Genomic DNA, 13,073 nt, shown 5'->3' on the forward strand with positions numbered 1-13,073 from the left:
ACTTTCTCTAAATCCTGGGTTTCAAAAAATCCTGGTTAAAAGTTTTCCAGCAATCTTCCAGACAGAATTTTATGCTTGCTTGCAAAGTGATGTGTAATTCCTATTGGAATCACACTAGAGTTAAATTACACTACAGTTGAAATTTGTATTCACTCACAACTTGTATTCATAATAACTGCCAGGCTTGGGTGAAGTATGAGGCGATTACTTAAACCATTTAAACCGGAACAACCATTTCAGTAATGGGTGCAAAAAATTTGAACTAAATTATTAGAAAAAAACTATGTTATTTATCTTTGTGGTGTGGGGGCTGTGCTTTGGCAAAGTGGGTGGGGTTATATCCTACCTGTTTGGCCCTGTCCGGGGGTTTCATCGGATGGGGCCACAGTGTCTCCTGACCCCTCCTGTCTCAGCCTCCAGTATTTATGCTGCAGTAGTTTATGTGTCGGGGGGCTAGGGTCAGTCTGTCACATCTGGGGTATTTCTCTTGTCTTTTCCGGTGTCCTGTGTGAATTTAAATATGCTCTCTCTAATTCTCTCTTTCTCTTTTTCTTTCTTTTTCTCTCTTGGAGGACCTGAGCCCTAGGACCATGCCTCAGGACTACCTGGCTTGATGACTCCTTGCTGTCCCCAGTTCACCTGGCCGTGCTGCTGCTCCAGTTCCAACTGTTCTGCCTGCAGCTATGGAACCCTGACCTGTTCACCGGACGTGCTACCTGTCCCAGACCTGCTGTTTTCAACTCTCTAGAGACAGCAGGAGCGGTAGAGATACTCTCAAAGATTGGCTATGAAAAAGCCAACTGACACTTACTCTTGTGTTACTGACTTGTTGCACCCTCGACAACTACTATGATTATTATTATTTGACCATGCTGGTCATTTATGAACATTTGAACATCTTGGCCATGTGCTGTTATAATCTCCACCCGGCACAGCCAGAAGAGGACTGGCCACCCCTCATAGCCTGGTTCCTCTCTAGGTTTCTTCCTAGGTTTTGGCCTTTCTAGGGAGTTTTTCCTAGCCACCGTGCTTCTACACCTGCATTGCTTGCTGTTTGGGGTTTTAGGCTGGGTTTCTGTACAGCATTTTGAGATATCAGCTGATGTAAGAAGGGCTATATAAATACATTTGATTTGATTTGATTTTGTGTAAAATAAGAGTAATCAATCAATCACTCAATGTAAAAACACAGATTTTTTTTTTATCAACCTGCAGTAGAGCATGCCGGGAAAAAAAGTGTATTTGTTATCATATCTTAAAACATTTTAGTTGGTGTGACTTCTAATTTAGTTTTGAGTCAGTACCACATACATATTTAAGTAATAAAGACTTTTCATTGACTTCGAGTTCAACTTACTAGAAGTATTTGAGTTAAAAATGGGGTTGGGGTTTACAGCGTAGTAATAGTACAGTATTTAGTTTGCATATACCCCACCCATTCCCCTCCCCCATATCCAAATGTGTGCCACCCATGAGTGAGAAACCTACAGGTTAGAACTTTTTATAATGATTTTACACAAGTTCAGGCTGTTTAGTCTCCAGTCCATCCCACCTAGGTTATAGAAAATGTGCTCTTTTGGTATTTGTCCAGTAGGTTTCCTCAAGGAGAAAGCCTACCCTTTTATATAAAAAAATAATAGAACAAAAACACAATTTTACTACAGTAAACTGTAAATACTACAGCATGCAAACATACTACATGAAATACAGAAAAATCAGCAAGTACACTTCAGTGAATACTATAATATATACCTATACAGTAGTATTACGACAGTATTCATACCATATTGTAAACTGGATTGGTTCGAGCCCTGAATGCTGATTGGCTGACACGAGTATGACAAAACACTTTTCTAATTACATTGGTAACCAGTTTATAATAACAATAACACACAATATGCCCAATATACCACAGCTAACAGCTGTGTTCGGGCACTCCGTGTTGTGTCCTGAAGTACACTATAGTATTTTTTTATGCGGGTATAGCACGACAATGGACAAGTTGCTAATCATACCCTTCGTAGCTGTCTGAGTGTGGTTTGTGCTCCACAAAGAAGCCACCTAAATGTTGTATCATAAAAATGACAATTGGGATGTTGAGTACCTGTTTAGTGATCTGCCAATTATATAACGTTTAAACACTGTGTATAATTTCAAAGGCAGCGGGTGTCTTTTATCCACTCAGTTTTCTCATTTGAGTAGCAATGGAGCCAGAGGAGAAGGTGTCATTTCGTGATACTTGGGTGCTGTCCTGTAGTCTAGATCCTCTTGATGAATAACAATATGGTCACGTCCAACAGGTGTTCTCAGCCCTCCTGGACTATTGAATGTTAATAAGTGTCATGATGACCTTTTATGCCTCCATTTGTCTCAACTAACATCGTATACTTGGAATCAAGTAACAAGTTACATGACATGACCATTTGTCATTTATATGGCAAAGTATTTTGTATTCATTAAGAGCCAACCCTCAGTGAGAGTTGCAGACTTTTTCTCCAGTCATGGTTACTAGAAGCTTCACTGATCTACGTGCGCGCATGCACGTGGGAGTAGTGGAATTTTTTTGGGACACCTTTTGGTAACATGATATCCGCGACGGTAAATTGACCGTTAATTAACATAAACACATTTAGCATCTCCTGGCTTCCACAAGCCACTGATGCAGACTTTTGGAAACAACTACATTTAAGAAAAAGTCTAATAAATCCATGTTACATAGCTTACACCTTCACGATAAATCCATTATTTATTTTAGACAGGTCTAAAGAAAGATGATGTACAGACAATGTAGTCTATTTCAGAAGAACAGAAGAGCATACTCTGAGTCGTCCTTATGTTAGGTACTGATCTGGCTATGCCATATGGCTGTGGGCTACACTAGTTCATTTAGCAGACAAGATTTGGTTAGAATTCCGTGGAATTATTTTATATTATAGTATGAAGAATACTATATATATATATATATATATATATATATATATGGGCTCCAGAGTGGTGCAGCAGTCTAAGGCACTGCATCTCTGTGCAAGAGGCGTCACTACAGACCCTGGTTTAATTCCAGGCTGTATCACAACCGGCTGTGATTGGGAGTCCCATAGGGTGTCGTTTGGCCTGGGTAGGCCGTCATTATAAATAAGAATTTGTTCTTGACTGACTTGCCTAGTTAAATAAAAAAAATACAATTTAATAAAATAGAAAGGATATTTTCTCCAAATGATTTGAGGGAGTGTGCACATACAGCTATTCTGTGTTGAGCGGTTAACAAAGAAACAAGCCCTCCTATATGCTTCATTTAGAGTTATTTATGTAACTTTAGTTGTGATACAAATGTTTGAGTTTATTTTGAGTTTATTTTATTTTTACAGGGACAGTGCACATTAATCAACGTTTCAGTAAAAGTGCCGGTTTTAGCCAGCCGGCTAATTTTCAACCGCAGTCCCTGGGCAGGTTGAATGTTGGGCTATATGTTTTGATTTTTAATACATTGCATGCGACTCTAATGATTATTTGAAAAAAGTAGCTACTCGCCCAAGCCTCCCCATTTCTCCTTCACCCAAATCCAGATAGCAGATGTTCTGAAAGAGCTGCAAAACCTGGACCCGTACAAATCAGCTGGGCTAGACAATCTGGACCCTCTCTTTCTAAAACTATCCGCCGCCATTGTTGCAATCCCTATTACCAGCCTGTTCAACCTCTCTTTCATATCGTCCAAGATCCCTAAAGATTGGAAAGCTGCCGCGGTCGTCCCCCTCTTCAAAGGAGGTGACACCCTAGACCCAAACTGTTACAGACCTATTTCCATCCTGCCCTGCCTATCTAAAGTCTTTGAAAGCCAAGTTAATAAACAGATCACTGACCATTTAGAATCCCACCGTACCTTCTCCGCTGTGCAATCCGGTTTCCGAGTTGGTCACGGGTGCACCTCAGCCACACTCAAGGTGCTAAACGATATCATAACCGCCATTGATAAAAGACAGTACTGTGCAGCCGTCTTCATCGACCTGGCCAAGGCTTTCGACTCTGTCAATCACCGTATTCTTATCGGCAGACTCAATAGCCTTGGTTTTTCTAATGACTGCCTCGCCTGGTTCACCAACTACTTTGCAGACAGAGTTCAGTGTGTCAAATCGGAGGGCATGTTGTCCGGACCTCTGGCAGTCTATGGGGGTACCACAGGGTTCAATTCTCGGGCCGACTCTTTTCTCTGTATATATCAATGATGTCGCTCTTGCTGTGGGCAATTCCCTGATCCACCTCTACGCAGACGACACCATTCTGTATACTTCTGGCCCTTCATTGGAGACTGTGTTAACAAACCTCCAAACGAGCTTCAATGACATACAACACTCCTTCCGTGGCCTCCAACTGCTCTTAAACGCTAGTAAAACCAAATGCATGCTTTTCAATCGTTCACTGCCCGCACCTGCCCGCCCAACTAGCATCACCACGGACGGTTCCAACCTAGAATGTGTGGACAACTATAAATACCTAGGCGTCTGGTTAGACTGTGAACTCTCCTTCCAGACTCATATTAAACATCTCCAATCCAAAATCAAATCTAGAATCGGCTTTCTATTTCGCAACAAAGCCTCCTTCACTCACACCGCCAAACTTACCCTAGTAAAACTGACTATCCTACCGATCCTCGACTTCGGTGATGTCATCTACAAAATAGCTTCCATTACTCTTCTCAGCAAACTGGATGCAGTCTATCACAGTGCCATCCGTTTTGTTACCAAATCACCTTATACCACCCACCACTGCGACCTGTATGCTCTAGTTGGCTGGCCCTCGCTACATATTCGTCGTCAGACCCACTGGCTCCAGGTCATCTATAGGTCTATGCTAGGTAAAGCTCCGCCTTATCTCAGTTCACTGGTCACGATAACAACACCCACCCGTAGCACACGTTCCAGCAGGTATATCTCACTGATCATCCCCAAAGCCAACACCTCATTTGGCCGCCTTTCCTTCCAGTTCTCTGCTGCCAGTGACTGGGACGAATTGCAAAAATCGCTGAAGTTGGAGACTTTTATTTCCCTCACCAACTTCAAACATCAGCTACCTGAGCTGCTAAACGATTGCTGCAGCTGTACATAGTCCATCTGTAAATTGCCCACCCAATCTACCTACCTCATCCCCATACTGTTTTTATTTACTTTTCTGCTCTTTTGCACACCAGTATTTCTACTTGCACATCATCATATGCTCATTTATCACTCCAATGTTAATCTGCTAAATTGTAATTATTCGCTCCTATGGCCTATTTATTGTTTTACCTCGTCATGCCTTTTGCACACACTGTATATGGACTTTCTTTTTTTTCTACTGTATCATTGACTTGTTTATTGTGTTATTGGCTTGTTTATTGTTTACTCCATGTGTAACTCTGTGTTGTTGTCTGTGTCACACTGCTTTGCTTTATCTTGGCCAGGTCGCAGTTGTAAATGAGAACTTGTTCTCAACTAGCCTACCTGGTTAAATAAAAGGTGAAATAAAAAAATTAAAAAATTGCCTGCTGTTTGTGGTTTTTAGGCTGGGTTTCTGTACAGCACTTTGTGACATCAGCTGATGTAGGAAGGGCTTTATAAAAACATTTGAATTTGATTGACTTCATCAGTCTCTCATTCACAATTTGACAAACACTTGACAATACACTTGATAAAACACTTGATAATACCATGAATTTCACGGAATTTCACAGGCTACAAGTGAATATAGACACTTCTGGGACTTCCTTATCCAATTCCGAGGTGCATATTGAAGATATTGATTGAACTGGCTACATTTACTTTTCGTCAGCCAACAAGATGAATAGCAAAAGCACTAGCCTATGTCAATCTACTACCCCCTATAGTACAAAAGTTGACTTATTCTATTCTGTGCCTGAAATAAATATTCCAAACATAGTCTGGGCCAGTTGTGGAATGCGATAGATCCCAAATTAATACAACAACCAGTATAAAAAAAAAACAGTTTTACGCAATGAGCCTGATGCAACAGATCAGAACGTTTAGCTTAAAATGTTGATAAACGATTAGGCGATTTCTTCACATTATAAGCGTAGCAATGCGCACATGGCAGTAGGCTTTAAAACCTCTTGGGGCTAGGTGGGACGCTAGCGTGCCACCCGTGGTGCACTCCATCAACAGCAGGTGCATTTCAAGAGCGGCAAATTTGAATCCAAATAAATGTCAAAATTCAAAATTTTCAAAAATACAACTATGTTACACCATTTGAAAGATAAACATCTCCTTAATCTAACCACGTTTTACGATTTCAAAAAGGTTTTACGGCGAAAGCATAAATTTAGAGTATGTTAGGACAGTACATTTACAAGAGTTGTGTGTAATGTTTTGTCAAGTCAAAGACAGGGTCACCAAAACCATAAAACCAGCTAAAATGATGCACTAACCTTTTACAATCTCCATCAGATGACACTCCTAGGACATTATGTTAGACAATGCATGCATTTTTAGTTCTATCAAGTTCATATTTATATCCAAAAACAGCGTTTTACTATGGCATTGATGTTGAGGAAATCGTTTCCCTCCAATAACCGGCAGTCAAGTCAGCGTAACAAATTAAATAATTAAAATTAGAAAACATTGGTAAAATATTATATTGTCATTTAAAGAATTATAGATTTACATCTCTTGAACGCAATCAACTTGCCAGATTTAAAAATAACCTTACTGGGAAATCACACTTTGCAATAATCTGAGCACTGCGCCCAGAAAAATACGCGTTGCGATACAGACTAGACGTCATGTTGGGAGATCTAAAATCGAAAATACTATGTAACTAATCCATTACCTTTGATTCTCTTCATCAGATGTCACTTCCAGGTATCACAGGTCCATAACGAATGTAGTTTTGTTCAAAAAAGCTCATCATTTATGTCCAAAAATCTCCGTCTCGTTAGCACATGATGTAAGCCAGCCGGACTTCTCGTCATGAACGAGGGGAAAAAATATATTTCCGTTCGTTCAAACATGTCAAACGTTGTATAGCATAAATCATTAGGGCCTTTTTTAACCAGAACATGAATAATATTCAAGGTGGACGAATGCATACTCTTTTATAACGTATTGGAACGAGGGTACCCAACATGAACTAGCGCGCCAGGTGTCTAATGGGACATCATCGTTCCATGGCTCTTGTTCGGTCAGATCTCCCTCCAGAAGACTCAAAACACTTTGTAAAGGCTGGTGACATCTAGTGGAAGCAATAGGAAGTGCCAAAATATTCCTAAACCCATGTGTTTTTCAATGGGATAGGTTTAAAGTCAATACAACACATCAGGTATCCACTTCCTGTCAGAAAATGTCTCAGGGTTTTGCCTGCCAAATGAGTTCTGTTATACTCACAGACACCATTCAAACAGTTTTGGAAACTTTAGAGTGTTTTCTATCCATATATAATAAGTATATGCATATTCTAGTTACTGGGTAGGATTAGTAACCAGATTAAATCGAGTACATTTTTTTTATCCAGACGTGCAAATGCTGCCCCCTAGACCCAACAGGTTAAGCGCAAATATTCCATTAGCAGGAAAACACCATTATCAAAAGTGACCGAAAATGTGATTATGCATGTAATGCTTTTATTATAAAGGTGCATTTATATGGTGAAAATTATCTTCCCCAAACTTGAAACTCACTCGCCAGTTAGGCTCTACACCCCTTGTAAAGCAGATTAATGTGCTTAATTGTAAGTTATTTGGCCACTTTAGTTGTGATACAAACCTTATCAAAACATATAGGCCTTTGGGCTACATGAGGTGTGCGACTGTGATTCGGAAAAGTCTCAAAAAAAGGCATTGCTTCTATATCATTCACAAGTGATAGGCCAATGTTGTCACCCATCAGACTATTCTTGATTTAATCTGGTCTTTACTGTACATACACTAAATAATATATGTGTGAAATTTGTTTTGATTAAGAATGGACCATTATCATCACCTGTCTCGAAACAGGGGCAGGGGAAAAAATACATGTAATCTATGCACTGACATAGTGAATGGAAGACAATTTTCCCGTGTTTCATTTTCATGCCAGCCAGGTAGGCTATACTCCTGTTGTAAAGATAAGCAATGTGCTTAATATTAGAAAAGTTGATAAATAAATATAGTAGGCCTAGCCTATAGAAAGCTGATGGGATCATCCTATTTTAGTAGAGGCCAGCACTGTTATCTCACGCAATTGCATAGCCTATAGAAATGTTTCCAGGCCAAATTTCTGGGGACCCACATTTTTTCTTAAGAACCCAAAATCTAATGAGAGCGTCTGCTAAATTAACTAAATTAAAAAGTATATGTAAAACCCCCTCCTGAGGAAAGCCTCTTTAGACCACATACCTCGGTGTCAGCTGAGGTGGCACAGGTTTGAGTTTAGACTAAGCAAATCCACAGCGTCAGCTGTGATTGCGAATGGTTATTGAATTCCTAACCATACCACGTGGAGCATTGGCTACACGGCTGGAAATGGTTAAACTCTTAGACTATCGATCACTACAGAATAAGAGTAAATCTTAGATACTAATTACTAGTCTGCAGCTAGAAATTATGTAAACCTGGGACGCGATTACTGACAACAGCTGAAAAATCTATTCTATGAGAACATTTCTGAATGGTACTCTGAAGTATCCATCTAACCACGAAAGACTTTGATCTTCGCATAAAAAGAAAGAGAGAGATAGAGACTCGGATGAACTCTCCAGCAGACGGACCGGATTTTTCCTGAATGAGTGAGTGTTCATGTGCAAAGGATTAGCATTTCAATTAATATAATTATCAATTGTGTGTAGTGACCACTTTTGTCTTTCCCGCTCTCTCTCCGTCCACACCCCCTTCCCTTTGTCCACCAAGCCGTCATATCGGCTTAGCCCACTAGGGAATCTTCCCTATCATCTGTTAGTAACAGATCTACTGTTCTTTGTTTATGCATGTCTGTGATTATTTAGTTAGTAAATAAATTATTAAGCCAATTGGTGTATGGATGATTCATAGTAAAGGCTGGGTTCAATCAGATAACCAACAATTTACAACTTTTGGAATGAGACTGATGTGAGGTGAAGAATAATTCATTAATAAGAAGACTAACTGATCAGATATTAAAATACCTGAAGAGTTATATTCGGAAAATTATAACTTCGTAATCTGAAAATTTTCATTGGTGCCTCGACTTCCTAGTTAATTACATTTACATGATTAGTTTAATCACGTAATAATAATTACAGAGAATTGATTTGATAAAATTAGTCTTCACTTTTAATGATGCCAAAGACACGACAGAGCTCTGCACTGAAACAAGGCCAATGATAACATTCACTGGGCTTCGCAGCTAATTTACATAATTATTCAGACCCTTTGCTATGAGAATCGAAATTGAGTTCAGGTGCATCCTGTTTCCATTGATCATCTTAGAGATGTTTCTACAACTTTAAATCAAATCAAATTTATTTGTCACACACATGGTTAGCAGGTGTTAATGCAAGTGTAGCGAAATGCTTGTGCTTCTAGTTCCGACCATGCAGTAATATCTAACAAGTAATATAACCTAACAATTTCACAACAACTACCTTATACACACAAGTGTAAAGGAATGAATACGAATATGTACATAAAAATATATAAATGAGTGATGGCCGAACGGCATAGGCAAGATGCAGTAGATGGTATAGCGTACAGTATATACTTAAGAGATGAGTAATGTAGGGTAAGTAAACATTATATAATATAAAGTGGCTAGTGATAAATTGATTACATCAATTTTACCATTATTAAAGTGGGTGGAGTTGAGTCAGTATGTTGGCAGCAGCCACTCAATGTTAGTAATGGCTGTTTAACAGTCTGATGGCCTTGAGATAGAAGCTGTTTTTCAGTCTTCGGTCCCCGCTTTGATGCACCTGTACTGACCTCGCCTTCTGGATGATAGCGGGGTGAACAGGCAATGACTCGGGTGGTTGTTGTCCTTGATGATCTTTTTGGCCTTCCTGTGACATCGGGTGGTGTAGGTGTCCTGGAGGGCAGGTAGTTTGCACCCGGTGATGCGTTGTGCAGACCTCACTACCCTCTGGAGAGCCTTCCGGTTATGGGCGGAGCAGCTGCCGTACCAGGCGGCGATATAACCCGACAGGATGCTCTCGATTGTGCATCTGTAAAGGTTTGTGAGTGTTTTTGGTGACAAGCCGAATTTCTTCAGCCTCCTGAGGTTGAAGAGGCGCTGCTGCACCTTCTTCACCACGCTGTCTGTGTGGGTGGACCATTTCAGTTTGTCCGTGATGTGTACGCCGAGGAACTTAAAACTCTCCACCCTCTCCACTACTGTCCCGTCAATGTAGATAGGGGGCTGCTCCCTCTGCTGTTTCCTGAAGTCCACGATCATCTCCTTTGTTTTGTTGACATTGAGTGTGAGGTTATTTTCCTGACACCACACTCCGAGGGCCCTCATCTCCTCCCTGTAGGCCGTCTCGTTGACGTTGGTAATCAAGCCTACCACTGTAGTGTCGTTTGCAAACTTGATGATTGAGTTGGAGGCGTGCATGGCCATGCAGTCATGGGTGAACAGGGAGTACAGTAGAGGGCTGAGAACGCACCCTTGTGGGGACCCAGTGTTGAGGATCAGCGGGGTGGAGATGTTGTTACCTATCCTCACCACCTGGGGGCGGCCTGTCAGGAAGTCCAGGGCCCAGTTGCACAGGGCGGGGTCGAGACCCAGGGTCTCGAGCTTAATGACGAGTTTGGAGGGTACTATGGTGTTAAATGCTGAGCTGTAATCGATGAACAGCATTCTTACATAGGTATTCCTCTTGTCCAGATGGGTTAGGGCAGTGTGCAGTGTGATGGCGATTGCGTCGTCTGAGGACCTATTGTGGTGGTAAGCAAATTGGAGTGAGTCTAGGGTGTCAGGTAGGGTGGAGGTGATATGGTCCTTGACTAGTCTCTCAAAGCACCTCATGATGACGGAAGTGAGTGCTACAGGGCGGTAGTCATTTAGCTCAGTTACCTTAGCTTTCTTGGGAACAGGAACAATGGTGGCCCTCTTGAAGCATGTGGGGACAGCAGACTGGGATAAGGATTGATTGAATATGTCAGTAAACACACCAGCCAGCTGGTCTGCGCATGCTCTGAGGACGCGGCCGGGGATGCCGTCTGGGCCTGCAGCCTTGCGAGGGTTAACACGTTTAAATGTTTTACTCACGTTGGCTACAGTGAAGGAGAGCCCGCAGGTTTTGGTAGCGGGCCGTGTCAGTGGCACTGTATTGTCCTCAAAGCCAGCAAAAAAGTTGATCAGTCTGTCTGGGAGCAAGGCTTCGTGATCCGCGACGGGGCTGGTTTTTCTTTTGTAGTCCGTGATTGACTGTAGACCCTGCCACAGACCTCTCGTGTCTGAGCCGTTGAATTGCAACTCCGCATTGTCTCTATACTGACGCTTAGCTTGTTTGATTGCCTTGCGGTGGGAATAGCTACACTGTTTGTATTCGGTCATGTTTCCGGTCACCTTGCCCTGATTAAAAGCAGTGGTTCACGCGTTCAGTTTTGCGCGAATGCTGCCATCAATCCACAGTTTCTGGTTGGGGAATGTTTTAATAGACGCTGTGGGTACAACATCTCCGATGCACTTGTTAATGAACTCGCACACCGAATCAGCGTATTCGTCAATGTTGTTGTTCGACGCAATGCAGAACATATCCCAGTCCACGTGATCGAAGCAATCTTGAAGCGTGGAATCTGATTGGTCGGACCAGCGTTGAACAGACCTGAGGGCGGGAGCTTCCTGTTTTAGTTTCTGTCTATATTCTGGGAGCAACAAAATGGAGTCGTGGTCAGCTTTTCCGAAGGGAGGGCGGGGGAGGGCCTTATATGCGTCGCGGAAGTTAGAATAACAATGATCCAGGGTTTTGCTACCCCTGGTAGCACAATCGATATGCTGATAGAATTTGGGGAGCCTTGTTTTCAGATTAGCTTTGTTAAAATCCCCGGCTACAATAAATGCAGCCTCAGGATATGTGGTTTCCAGTTTACATAGAGTCCAATGAAGTTCTTTCAGGGCCGTCAATGTGTCTGCTTGGGGGGGTATATACACGACTGTGATTATGATCGAAGAGAATTCTCTTGGTAGATAATGTGGTCGGCATTTGATAGTGAGGAATTCTAAGTCAGGTGAACAAAAGGACTTGAGTTCCTGTATATTGTTATGATCACACCATGTCTCGTTAATCATAAGGCATACACCCCCGCCCTTCTTCTTACCAGAGAGATGCTTGTTTCTGTCGGCGCGATGCATGAAGAAACCAGGTGGCTGTACCAACTCAGATAGCGTGTCTCGAGTGAGCCATGTTTCCGTGAAACAAAGAATATTACAGTCTCGGATGTCTCTCTGGAATGCTACCCTTGCTCGGATTTCGTCTACCTTGTTGTCAAGAGACTGGACATTGGCGAGTAGTATGCTCGGGAGCGGTGCGCGACGTCTACGGAGCCTGACCAGAAGACCGCTCCGTCTGCACCTTCTTCTACGGCGTCGTTGTTTAGGGTCACTGGGATCGGGGATCGGCTGGGATCCGATCCATTGTCCTGGGTGGTAGGCCAAACAGAGGATCCACTTCGGGAAAGTCATATTCCTGGTCGTAATGTTGGTGAGTTGACGTTGCTCTTATATCCAATAGTTCCTCCCGACTGTATGTAATAAAACCTAAGATTTCCTGGGGTAACAATGAAAGTAATAATACATAAAAAAAACAAAATACTGCATAGTTTCCTAGGAACGCGAAGCGAGACGGCCATCTCTGTTGGCGCCGGTAGTAACAAAACAACTTGATTGGAGTCCACCTGTGGTAAATTCAATTGATTGGACATGATTTGGAAAGGCACACACATTAAGGTCCCACAGTTGACAGTGCATGTCAGAGCAAAAACCAAGCTATGAGGTCGAAGGAATTGTCCGTATAGCTCCAAGACAGGATTGTGTTGAGGCACAGATCTGGGGAAGGGTACCAAAACATTTCTGCAGCATTGAAGGTCCCCAAGAACACAGTTACCTCCATCATTCATAAATGGAAGAAGTTTGGAA

The 13,073-nt window shown here is 42.0% G+C and overlaps 1 non-coding gene across 1 annotated transcript; it reads left to right on the forward strand.

Annotated features, from left to right (window-relative positions):
• Positions 1 to 1,560: 1,560 nt before the first annotated feature.
• On the forward strand, positions 1,561 to 1,617 carry LOC123727937 (U7 small nuclear RNA). Its single transcript, XR_006759899.1, has one exon. It is a non-coding gene; the product is annotated as a U7 small nuclear RNA (small nuclear RNA).
• The last annotated feature ends 11,456 nt before the right edge of the window (positions 1,618 to 13,073 follow it).

The sequence above is a fragment of the Salmo salar genome, chromosome 16, assembly GCF_965601325.2.
Source record: "Salmo salar chromosome 16, fSalSal1, whole genome shotgun sequence".
Taxonomy (NCBI): domain Eukaryota; kingdom Metazoa; phylum Chordata; class Actinopteri; order Salmoniformes; family Salmonidae; genus Salmo; species Salmo salar.